Source organism: Vombatus ursinus, unplaced genomic scaffold (genome assembly GCF_900497805.2).
Source record: "Vombatus ursinus unplaced genomic scaffold, bare-nosed wombat genome assembly UNPS02004704.1, whole genome shotgun sequence".
NCBI classification, from domain to species: domain Eukaryota; kingdom Metazoa; phylum Chordata; class Mammalia; order Diprotodontia; family Vombatidae; genus Vombatus; species Vombatus ursinus.
In genome coordinates this window covers 2575151-2587673 of record NW_020944482.1, presented here as the reverse complement: position 1 = coordinate 2587673, position 12523 = coordinate 2575151, and positions in this window count along the sequence as shown.

The following is a 12523-nucleotide window of genomic DNA, read 5'->3' as shown; positions in this document are numbered from 1 at the left end:
CCCCTTTCTGCATACTCATTCTGGCTCTGGAACAGGAGAATCTGGGTTCAGATCCTGACTCTAACCCCTACTACATGTGTGACCTTTGGGCAAGTCACTTAACCTCTCTGAGCATCGGTAAATCTATCTGTAAAATGATTGGGGTTGGACTTCCACTTCTAAATATATGCTCCTCCTGACTGAGCTCTGGGTTTTGACTCAGACCTAACTTTCAACTTCCCCAACAATTTATCACATATCAACCATGTTGCCAGGGTCACCTCTAAAGAGGTTGTTAAATTTTCAATGTGAGCATTTACACCTTGGAAATAATAAGAATAATGGCTAACATTTATATAGCACTTCCTACGTACCAGAGCAGCCAAGTATTGTGCTATGTGTTTTGCAATTATTATCTCATTTGATCCTCAAAACAACCCTGGGAAGTAGGTGCTATTATCATCCCCATTTTACAGATAAGGAAATTGAGGCAAACAGAGGTTAAGTGACTTGCTCAGGGTCACATAGCTAGTAAGAATCTGAGGCTATATTTGAATTCCGTTCTTCCTGACTCCAAGCCCAGGACTCTATTCACTGTGTGCCACATAGTTGCCTATTAAACAAATACTGCAAATAAGGTGCTCGTTTATTGTTTTGTTGATTGTTCAATTTGAGAAAGTGGTAAAAATGTTAACAATGCAGGTTAAACTTATAAGTATGTCTTGCATATTTTTTTGCAGAGAGTCAGTTGTTAAACCTTGCTAGCACATCCCTGTGCTAGGTCCTGGTGGACACACAAATAAATAATACACTTCCCTCTGACTCAGGGAGCTCATAAGTTGGTGAGCTGTGACCGATAAATTTTTGTTATTCTTTTCTTTCCTAGAAAAGAACTTTGTAGATTATCAAGCGCACCTAATGGCATCCAGAAATCATACCTAGTTGCTGACAATAAAGAAATTATATACAAATCTCTTTACAAGGAAAAAAACAGTCTGTTATGGATTCACATGATCACAGACAGAGTCAAAAGGGACCTTAGAGCTCACTGAGTTCCACTCCCTCATTTTACAGACGAGGAATCAGAAGCTCAGAGAGATTACGGTCTAAAAGTCATTTGTCCTCGTTCACCCTATTCATGTATACAGGATGCTTGAGGGTGTACAGAGGGTAACCTCCAACGGTTTCTTTCCCATGAAAAAATAAATGGAGAAATTCTAGAAGAAAAAAATGGCCTAGATTACCTGCCTGTGATCTCTTTTAACTCCAGCATACTATAATTACCATCTTTCCATAAAAAGCCTAAGATCCCGGGATCTCAATACCTATGAGAAACTATCACTTCAAAGATTTCTCTCGGCTAAAGTCCCAAAACTTCCCAGGGAGAACCCAGCTAACACTTTCTCTAGATGAAGCAGAAGATGAATATGTCTTGCTCTTGGGGCAGGAATATAGATAGGTCTGACCTATATTATATAGTAGAAAGGAAAGGGAGAAAAAATGAGACTGACAGAAACTGAAAAGCAGAAACCATCTAACACAGGGAGACAAAGGGAAAGATCAAGATGAAAAGAAATGCCTGAACATAGAGACACCAGACAGAAAATGGGAAGTGCAATTAATGAAGACAAAAGAGTATGAGGCAGAAATATAATGGAATGAGAAAAAACTGGGAGCCAACTTAGCAGAGACTAAGGAAACAGAAACAGAGGAACAAAGAAACATCTAGAAGGGTAAAGAAAGAAAACAAGAGACAAAATCCTGCACAGAGATATATTTTACATACCTACACTGAGTTTTTCTTCACTCACAAAATCCCAGAATCAATAGACTTTATTTCAAAGGCAGAGGAAGAGTGATTGTAGAATTAAGTAAAAATGAGAGGAAGAATCCTAACCTCACTTCACTGGGCTCTTTTAAAGGCAGCCTGATTTTCAAAAAAAAAAAAAGTTACGTTGTCTATAGTTTCAGAATATATTGTATGGTTTCACTTATCTCATTGGTCCCCAGACTGCCCCTTCCCTTGACTCTGAACCAATGAGGCCATTGTTGCTGCCTCAACCTCTTTCCTCCTCCTCCTTTTCCCATTCTCATCAAAAATCAGGGAAGCACAAATAGCAGAATGTTAAAGTGAAAGATCATCTTCTAGTGCCTTTATTTTGCAAGTAAGACAACTGAGGCCCAGAGGGGTAAATAATATTGACCAAACCAATCAATATTTTAACTGAGTAATTGGCCTAGCATCTGACAACTGGATAGAGATGCCAAGGACTAGTACCCAGGTATTTTCTCTCTACAGGTCGATATCTATGTTGCTATTTCAGTTATTTCTGATTCTTTATGACCCCTTTGGGGATTTTCTTGGCAAAGATACTGGAGTGCTTTGCCATTTCCTTTTCCAGCTCATTTTACAGATGAGGAAACTGAGGCAAACAGGGTTAAGTCACATGTCCAGGGTCACACAATTAGTGTCAGGGACCACATTTGAACTCAGGTCTTCCTGACTCCAGGCCCAGCAGTCACCCACTGCACCACCTACCTTCCCTTTCAATGTTCGTGTCTTCTGTTAAAATGACAAGAACAACAAGCTATTTTTCTCCCTTCCTTGTAATAACATATGGCTCATTTAACTTTTTGGTCCTTGACTCATTAATCCCAAGGAGGGGAGGGGGGCAAAGGGGGACTTACTGGGAAACTTGAGGTGAGGGGAAGGCAAGAGAGCTTGCAATGTCACAAATCCTATATGCCCCCTCTCAATTTTGGTTGTTTGTTTGTTGTCCTTTGTTCTCAGAGGACCAAAATGACATCACTATATAGGAGTCCAGTCAATGTAATGTTGAAATCTCTGAAAAATCTCTGAAAGCTGCCCACTCTTTTTTTGCTCAACCCAGCTTTCTCTCTAAATTAGCAACAAATCGGTCCTGCTTGGAGAAGTGCTCTAATCTGCTGACATTAATTCTTCTGGTAGTTGTCTTGCCTTGGGGCCACCACTTTTGCTGAATTCAAATATTTTGCTTGGAGAGGATAAATCTATGATCAGTCCAGCACTCTATACTATACACTGTGTTTGTCACTCTCACACCCTGTTTGTCTCTTCTCCTTACAATGACATAGTCTATTAAATGCCATTGTTTGGTGTAAGAGTGAGGAGGAGGAGGAGGAGGAAGAGAAGGAGGAGGAGAAAGGTGAGAGGGAGGGGTAGGAAGGTGAGAAGGAGGGGGAGAATGGAGATGGGGAAGAGGAGTGGGAAAGGGAGGGGGAGGAGGGAAGAGAGGAAGGAAAGGGGGAGGGGAGGAGCATACCCCAAATAGATTGGCCCTCAGACTTGGGTCACTCCCACTATCTGCTTCCATCACTCCTGACATGTGTGAATAAAGTGGAGAAAATATGCAATCTTTCTGACTTGATCTACTACAAATTTATGTTACACACCCTTGACTTGGCCCTCACTACTAGACAACCCATCTACATTTCCTTTATCAATTCATTAATTCCTCTTCCTACAGTGGCTCTTCCAAACCTTTTCATCCCTCCTGAAACCTTCCATGGCTCCCTCCAACCCCATCCTCTTAGCTGAAAATCTTGCTTCATATTTTACAGAAAAAAAAAATTTGAGAACCACGAGTACCTTTTCTCCTCCTCCTCATATTACTTTCTCTAGAGTCCTCACCTCTTAGGTGTAGCTCTCTGCTGAGCTCTAAGAATCATTTCCTTTCTAGAGTCTGGCACTTACCTGTCATAAAGGATTAGAATTACTAAAGTCACCATTGTCCTTAGGTGATCGTTCTTGAGTGTTCCTAGATAGCTTCACCTTTCCTCCTATGGTCCTTATCATGGAAACCTATACTATTATCCAGGTCCTGAAGTGTGTATATTTTTCCTGTCAAACATTATGAAAGAATACATATTTTCATTCTAAGTGTGTCCATCTCTTTTTCAAAATCATCCAAGACATTAGCATTCATCTATTAATATCACTTCTGGAATTTGAATCAATTTTAAACTTTCAATGTATTTAGATTCTTCAGCTTTAACTTATTTAGATTTAAGTAACTCAATTTCTACTCTTATTTCATTTATTCTGTGTTTAGGAATTAAGCTATTTCTTATGATTACCCTACACTGATCTGTAATACAATGTTATTTATCTTGGAATTAATACTATAGCTGATGAAAAGAAATATGAGTTCTTATAAATGGTAAGATGGTTTAAATTTTGCTATACGGTCCTGGTGCATAATAAAATCATTCATATCTTCAGTCCACTTTATGCTTATTCATGGTCTACCCAACATAGCAGTCAAGGCCCTCTACACTGCAATAATCCCAGAAGGTGGGGTATTGGCATATCTAATGTATTCCAGTGTATCTTGCCTTCATGTCAAACCAGAACATGAAAGAGCACTATTTATCATCCTCATCAAGCTGATTATCATAATGATTCCAAGCAGAGCCAACCTGTAACTCTATGCTGCCCTGTCTGTATCTTAGATTCATAGTAGGAGTTATATTACCCTGGCGAGCATCCTAACTCAGTAGCATCCCTTGAGCCTAACTAGCAAGAACTTCAAATTCCTACTACACTTCCACAGCTTCTATAGTGGTCTCACGGAACACAGAGTTACATGACCTGACTGGCATTTTGCTATTGCATCATTGGATGATGATTTAGGTTTTGAGCACTTTGTTATACTCATTATTAAAATTAAAAGTATCATTTATTTTGATGGTGTAATTGTGATTGACTTCTTATTAGGGTTTTTTGTTTTGTTTTGTTTCCCAAACAAATCTTCCTAGAGAGAAAATAAAGATTCTATAATGATTTTTACTGTTTCTACTTGTAGCTATTTGAATCTAACATTCAGAAACTAAAATCTTAGGTCCTTTAAGAAAAATTACCTAACCACAATCTAAGTGCTCAATTATTTCATTGCCAAATATTTGTTGATTGCTGGATCATTCCAATATCCCAAACTACTTTCTATTCCCCAAATATGGCCTATATTATCTGTGTCTTTGCTCGTGCTGTTCTGCCTGTAAAGTCCTCATTGAATTCTTAGCCTTCATTTTAAAGCTCAACTCTGTGGTGTGACTAACTCAACTACTTATATAGTGATTTTTCCCAAATCACTTAAATTCTCTAAGCCTGTTTCTTCATCTCTAAAATAAAGGAATTGGACTATATTATCTCTAAAAGTATGATTCTAAATCTCATGAACTAGAAATTCCTTCTCTTCCACTAAGCTTTTCCTGGTCCTTACCACTTTGTTAGTAATGACTTCTGTTCTAACTTTAGTGTTTTTTTTTTAACCTTTTGCATTTTTAAACTTTTCATCTGGATCTATTATTTCATTGGTGTAAGAAAACTCCTGCATGTAAACTTCCTCCACCTACACAAATCAGGAAATTATAACTCATAAGCAGAACTCTGATCAATGCAGTGATTAATTATGACCTCAGAAGGTTGATGGTGAAGCATACTTCCTCACTTTTTTGACAGAGAGGTGATGTACTTAGACGTAATAAAATATATATTCAGACAAAGTCAATATGTTGATATGTTTGCCTGACTTTACTTGTTAATAAGGAGGGTTGGGATCAGGGTGGCAAATGGAGGACTTAGGGAGCTGTATTACGAAGTGATAGAGATGGAAAAATAAGATCAATAAATCATTTAAAAATAATCAGAGCAAAAGTTCAGAAGGGGACACAGAAATGAATAACGTTTGTGCTTTGTTAAATTGAAGATAACCCCTTTTAAAACTAACTACATGTTTAGTTTCATATACAATAATTTTGTTGTCTGTCTGTATGTTTGTGTTTGTTGATAAGCTCATAATAAAGAAAAAAATTTAAATTGTTGAAGGAAGAATGTATCAGAGACAGGACTCAACCATTTCTTCCTGAGTTGAAAGTCAACCCTCTTATTTCTCTGTAAAATTGAATCTCACTGTTGCACTAATCATGTATTATTGTGTAGTATAATTATTTCTGTAGTATTGTTATCTCTGTGTTAGACTTTAAGTTCTGTGAGGGCAGGAATAATGTCTTTTCTTGCCCCTAGAGCCTAGTGTTTAACACAAATAGCACTTAATAAACATTTGTTGAATTGAATCAAATTTGAAATTGAATTTACTAGCCAGAACTCAGAGGCAAGCCCTATTTCTGTTGTTTTATGATTTCTAATAAAATTGCTTTATGTTCAAATGTTTATTGTCTTTGTTGCTTGTATATCAACTGAATACCCTAGAAAATGGGGCAAATTCAAATGTTGCCAAAGAGTGGTTCTTCTGGGTGAATGTGAACATAAACCATACCAATGTTACCAGACAGAAGTTCCTCAAGATTGAATCTCATTTGATATGATTGAAAAATTCTCCTGTAATCTCTCCAAAAAAAGTCCTGTGAGGAATCTTCATTAATTGACTCCCTCCAGAACACTGGACTGAAGTCAGAAGGGTTGGGTTCTAGTCTTTGTTGTGCCACTAACTTATTGTGTAACATTGGGCAAATCCTTTTAACTTCTATGGACCTCAGGGTTTTGGTTTTTGTTTGTTTTCATCTGTAAAATAAAGGTACATAAAAATATCAGAAGATAAAGTCTCACCTTCAAAATCATCTGCATTTAAAACAATAACAAAATAAAACAAATACTGAGGAATTAAGACATACTCAAAACTTACATAAATACAATTATAAAATAGTATTTATAGAAAAATAAAGGAAAAACTAAATTCAAGATGCATTCAGTATAAGTACTTCAGACATGCTACTATAATAAGGATAATAACACTACTCAAATTAATCTATAGATTTAACAATGGACTAATCAAGATAATAATGGGATACTTAATAGAACTGAAGAAAAATAAAGTACATTCAGAAGAACAAAAGATCAAGATACCAAGGAAAATAATGGGGAAAAAATAGATAGGAAGGGAGTCTTGCTCTACTTGGTCTCAAATTATGCTATAAAGCAGCAATAATGAAAACTACCAGGTAATAGATATTAAAAGAAAGTCCAGTGGGATAATTTAGGTAAGCAAAATTTAGAATCATGTACACAGTAGTCAACAAATTCAACAACATAAATGACTGGTGAAGGAATTCACTATGTAACTTGCTGAAGAAACCTAAAAGCACTTGGTGGGGGAAAAAAAGCGAACACACCAGTATCTCTCATTATGCCAATGGGGCTATAATCTCATTGATATGGGTACTGCCTGCACAAATGTAGAATGTAACCCATCCACACCTGCCAATTACGTATAATTTTCCTCTATGTCTTCCCATAAGTTTGCCTTGGGGGCCTATCCAGCATGCTGAGGTGCCTTGCTCTAATTTTCTTGATATCTCATAGATACTATAACCACAATAAATTCCAACTAGAACAACAATATAAACATGTAAAATCTTAAAATCAAAAATTACATATATATAAATAACAACTTTTGTATCTGTGAAAAGAGGTACCGTCCAGAATAGCCATTACTTAAAAGAAATTATAAAAATGCAAAAATTGGATTAATTTAATTATATATGAAAGTATCCATAATGAAAAGTAATGTATCCAAAATCAGGAAAGAACCTGTAGTAAAATCATTGCATTGAACATTTTTTATAAATATCTGACATTCAAGATCCATATAGAATTGACAAAAATTTGCAAGTGTAAGAGCTGTTCTCCAAGAAATAAAGGGTCAAAGGATAGAAACAGACAACTATCAAAAGAAAAAAAAAATAACTGCTTGTAAGAGTATTCAGAATAGCAAATGGGAAAAGTGCAAAATTTTTAAGAAACCTTGATAACACTTTAAACTCATCAAATTGAGATAGTAAGATAATAAAATTGAATGCTAGCAAAGATATGGGAAAAAACATTAGTATATCACTCTTAGAATTATCAATTAGTTCAATCTTTTTGGAGAAACAATTTAGAATTATATGAATTACATGTTTTCCAATACACAAATCCTACTATTGGGCCTATAACCAAAGAAAACTATTGATAGGAAAAATGCTTACATGTACAACATATTTCTAGTGATACTATTTTTAATGAAAAATTCTAGAACTAAAGTAAATGCCCAGTGATTGGGGAAGAGTTGAATAAATTATGGCATATCAATTATTCTATAATCTGTCAGAATTCATTTGGGAGGGATTGTGGGGAACTAGATGGGGATGGCGAAGAAATAATCAAGTTCTCCTGTCTACATTTAGCACCAAATGTTCCTTAGATGGTTTTGCAGTAACCCAGTGACCACACCTGAGAAATGATAGCTCGTGAACAAAACATGTGCATCAAAATGAGATTTACTGAAGAACTGGGGGCTTTTTTATTTTTAATAAGGATCTATGGGCTGCAATTACAGGATACCAAAAGAAGTTCTGAAAAGTGTTCATTACACTTTGTCATCTAACAAAGGTCAGTTTACAAGAGGCAGCAAGCAGGTCAAAAGTAGCTTCCAATCTTGCTCTCTATATATCAGAAAGGAGCTGCTCCATCAGCCATGTTTCATCCATTTTTCCTCAATTTCCAAGTGTTCCAGTGCAATGCTTACTGGGAAGGAAAAGTATTATATTTTGCTTCCACTCCCAAATCTATGTTTTAGGATCTCTGAGTGTTGTAACTGGTTGAGAGGAGAAAGAAGGGGAAAAAAAGAAAGTGTGGAATCTAACCCATCCCATGGCTGATTTTGAAAATTACAATTAACTGCAAAGATAGGGGCCCGATTTCATGGCTTTAATATTGTATTTTTATTTCTAACAGCTTTTACCTCTTCCAAATCAGTTTCTTGACTCTATGGCATGCCATCTATACAAGTACATTAAACCAGTTAACATTCACTGAGGGCTTTTGTTTCGTGTTTCATATATTTGTAGTGTCTTGCTTTTATGAAATGGATCAGCAGATAGGTACTAGGGGTTAGAATAAGCCACTAAAATACTCTCCATTCAATATTTCTTGAATACATAGATCTTACACTTAAGGTACCAACAGCCAAATTGTTTACACTCAGTGTAAAAACCATGTAGCATCCTCTGCCCCTGCAGAAGCAGGAAAGATTGCACAAGCCTTAGAGACAATTTTGTTTCATTGCCATACCCAAAAAAACTTAATGGAGATAAGCCTCTCTGTACTTCGGCAGGCTGTTACTCAGAAGACAGTGGATAGGACTAAATTCAAAACCTTTCCAGAACAGCAGAAACTGCCAGAGCTTACTGTCTCCGCTGGACTGGCCTTTGATAAATGTCACCTCCATGACACAATGAGCTATCAGATTAGGACTTTGGAGTTTTCCATTAGTAAGTATATCAACACATTTAATGAACCCTGCATAGAATTTATGGGAGGAAAAAGAAAAAAGTAGCAGAGATGGCCTAGTTAAGTCATGCTCTACATCACTGGAGCGAGTTCCCACATCAATGAGACAAGATGTATTAATGTATAGGAATGTAATGTAGTGAATGCTATCATACTGTAAGGAAAAACAAAGTATACTGTGAACTCAAAGCCTGACAAGGATCTGTGACTAGGCAGAGATAACTTCCCCTATGGGATTCTAAATGACAGGCCTTTTCCAGTGTGCTGGAAGGGTAGCCTGTATAGGATGATGAATAAACGCTATTAGCTTATAGAAATTTTAAATTATTTGAAAACATGCTGAGTTCAAAACTTATGTCAATCACTAGCTGTGTAACCCTGAGCAAATTACATAACCCATGTTATGTTTCCTCCCATGTAAAATGGTGATGATAATAGCACCTACCTCACAGGGCCATTTTAAGGCTCAAATAAGATAATATATGTAAAGCATCTTGCAAATTCTAAAGAGTTATATAAATGTTAGCTGTTATCATTACTGATTAAATCCTTAAACGCTATTATTATGAGGCAGCTAGGTGATGCAGTTGATAGAATGCTAGGCCAGGAAGAATTGAGCTCAAATCTGACCTCAGACACTCATTGGCTGTGTGACCCTGGGCAAGTCACTTAATCTCCGTTTATCCCAGTTTTCTCAATTGTAAAATGGAGATATAATAACAGCATCCACCTCACAATGTTGTTTTGAGGACCAAATGAAATATTTGTAAAGCACTTAGCACAGTAACGAGCATTACAATAACTTTGTGGATTCATCATATACCATAAACTGGCAAAGGTGGGAACAGTGAATGTTGGAAAGGTAGTGGGAAAACAAGGACACAAATACATTGCTGGTGGTAATATGAATTGGTCCAACCATTGTGGATATTGATTTGAATTATGCAAAAGTAAATAAGCTATAACTTCATCCTTACCCACTGACCTAGCAATTCCATTATTGAGTATATATCCCAAGTATGTAAAAGACAGAAACAAAGGTCCAATACATACCAAAATATTCATAACAGCATTCTTTGTAGTAGTAAAGAATTAGAAACAGAGAGTACCCTATCAATTGAGAAGTGACTGAAAAAACTTGTGGTGTATATTCATGTATCATATGCTCTATTACTGTGCAATAAAAATGACAAACGTGAGAAATCCTGAGAAACTCAAGATGATTTGCAGGAATGCTTAGAGTGAAGAAACAAAAGAACATATATTCAAAGACTACAATAACATAAATGAAAATATCACTAAAAGGACTTTCAGCTGAGTTAACTGAAAAAACCAATGATGGTTAAGAAAATAGATAATGAAATGTCATTCCTTCTGAATGACAAAAACAAGAGGCCAAATATGAACACTGTAATGGATGTCACTGCTCAATTACTTTTTTTTTTTAAGAAAGAAAGGTTCAATATGGGAAGGGGAGATCACCATAAATAAGTAATGTAAAGATGAAAGACATCAACAAAAGCATATTTAAATTAATTAATAACACAATCTGAGTTTCCACCTCGGCATCATCAAACTGGAAAAGATGAACAGGGTAAAATTCAGTGCTAGCAATGTATGCTGCATGTGCTATTGAGCTACTACTAGAGTTATGAAAAAGATCTAACATTTTTGGAAAGCAATAAGGAATTATCTCATAAGGTAGAAGAATATGCACACCCTTTCTTTATCTACCAGGTGATTACTGATGGTGGAAAAAGACCTATTGTACAAAAATATCTTCTAGCAACACTATCTGTTACAGCAAAAAACTAGGTGTCTATCAAATGGGAAATGGCTAATTAAATGCTAGTTTACAAATATAAGAAAATATTACATCCTCAAAATGATGAATATGAAGAATTCAAAGGATAGGAAGACATACGAAGTGATGGAACGGAAGCAAAACTAATGTATGTATATATATGTGTGTATATATATGTATATATATATTTTTGTGTGTGGTACGTGTGTATATATATACATACACACACACACACACACACACACATATATATGACACAACTATGTAGTTGAAACCAACAGTTAAAGCAACAAATTCATATGACAAAGAAAAGGTAAGATTAGGAAAACAAGGACAATGTGGACACTACTACATTAAGAGTCAATATATACATCTTTTGGGGTTGAGTTTACAAACAGTAAATAACAAATTATAGACATATAACCACTTACAATCTTTTGTTTGTTGGTTTCTCCTTACATGATCACTTTTCTTTTATTTTCTTGTTCATATATTTGAATTCCTGTGTTTTTCAATGAAAATTTTAAAAATTCATATATTTAAAATTTTTTTAAAGACCTAATGAATTACATACATAGAAGTGCAAATAAAATGCTAAGTGAGACCAGAATGGAAAAAGGTCCAGAAGGATCAAGGAAGGCTTCCCAAAGATACTCTTTCATTTGGGCTTTAAATAATGAGTAAAAATTTAACAGTAGGAGAGGGGAATATGGGCATTCCAGGTATGGGAAACAATGTGAACAAAGGCAGAGATGGGAGTTTGAGGAATGCTCCAGGCAAGTAGCCAGTGGTATTGCATGGCATAGTTGGTGAGAAAGCTGGCTTTGAGGACAGGAAAACCCATGTACAAGTCCTGACTGACACATACTATCTATATGATATTTCATTTAACCTCTCAGGTAACTCTTAAGACTATAAATTGTATAGAAGGTGCTGACAAGCATGGGTTGAGGGAGTTTCCTCCCATGGATATTAATAATACTAATGAAATCAAAGGTCTAGTTCATACACCTATAGCATAAGGTACAGCTAAAAAGATTGTAGAAGGTCTTGAAAGCCAAAAGAACTTTATTTGGTAGGCAATAGGGAGCCAATGAAGATTTCTGAACACTGACATGAACTGTTTTACGAACAAAATATCCTGACATCTATACAAAAGTTGGTTTGGAGGACTGAGCAGCAATAGAAGACCTATTAAGAGGTGGGTTGTAATAAGGGCCTCTACTAGAACAGTGGCAATGGGAATGGGACAGGGGGTCAAATGGGGAGATAACATATTATTAGAGTCATCAAGACTTGGTTTCTGGATAAGAAAGGTGAAGAAAGGTCAAAGAAACACAAGGTTTGAAACAAGGTATTACTAATGATGGAAAATATCAATCAGGCAAAGATTCAGATGGTAAGAAACTTTT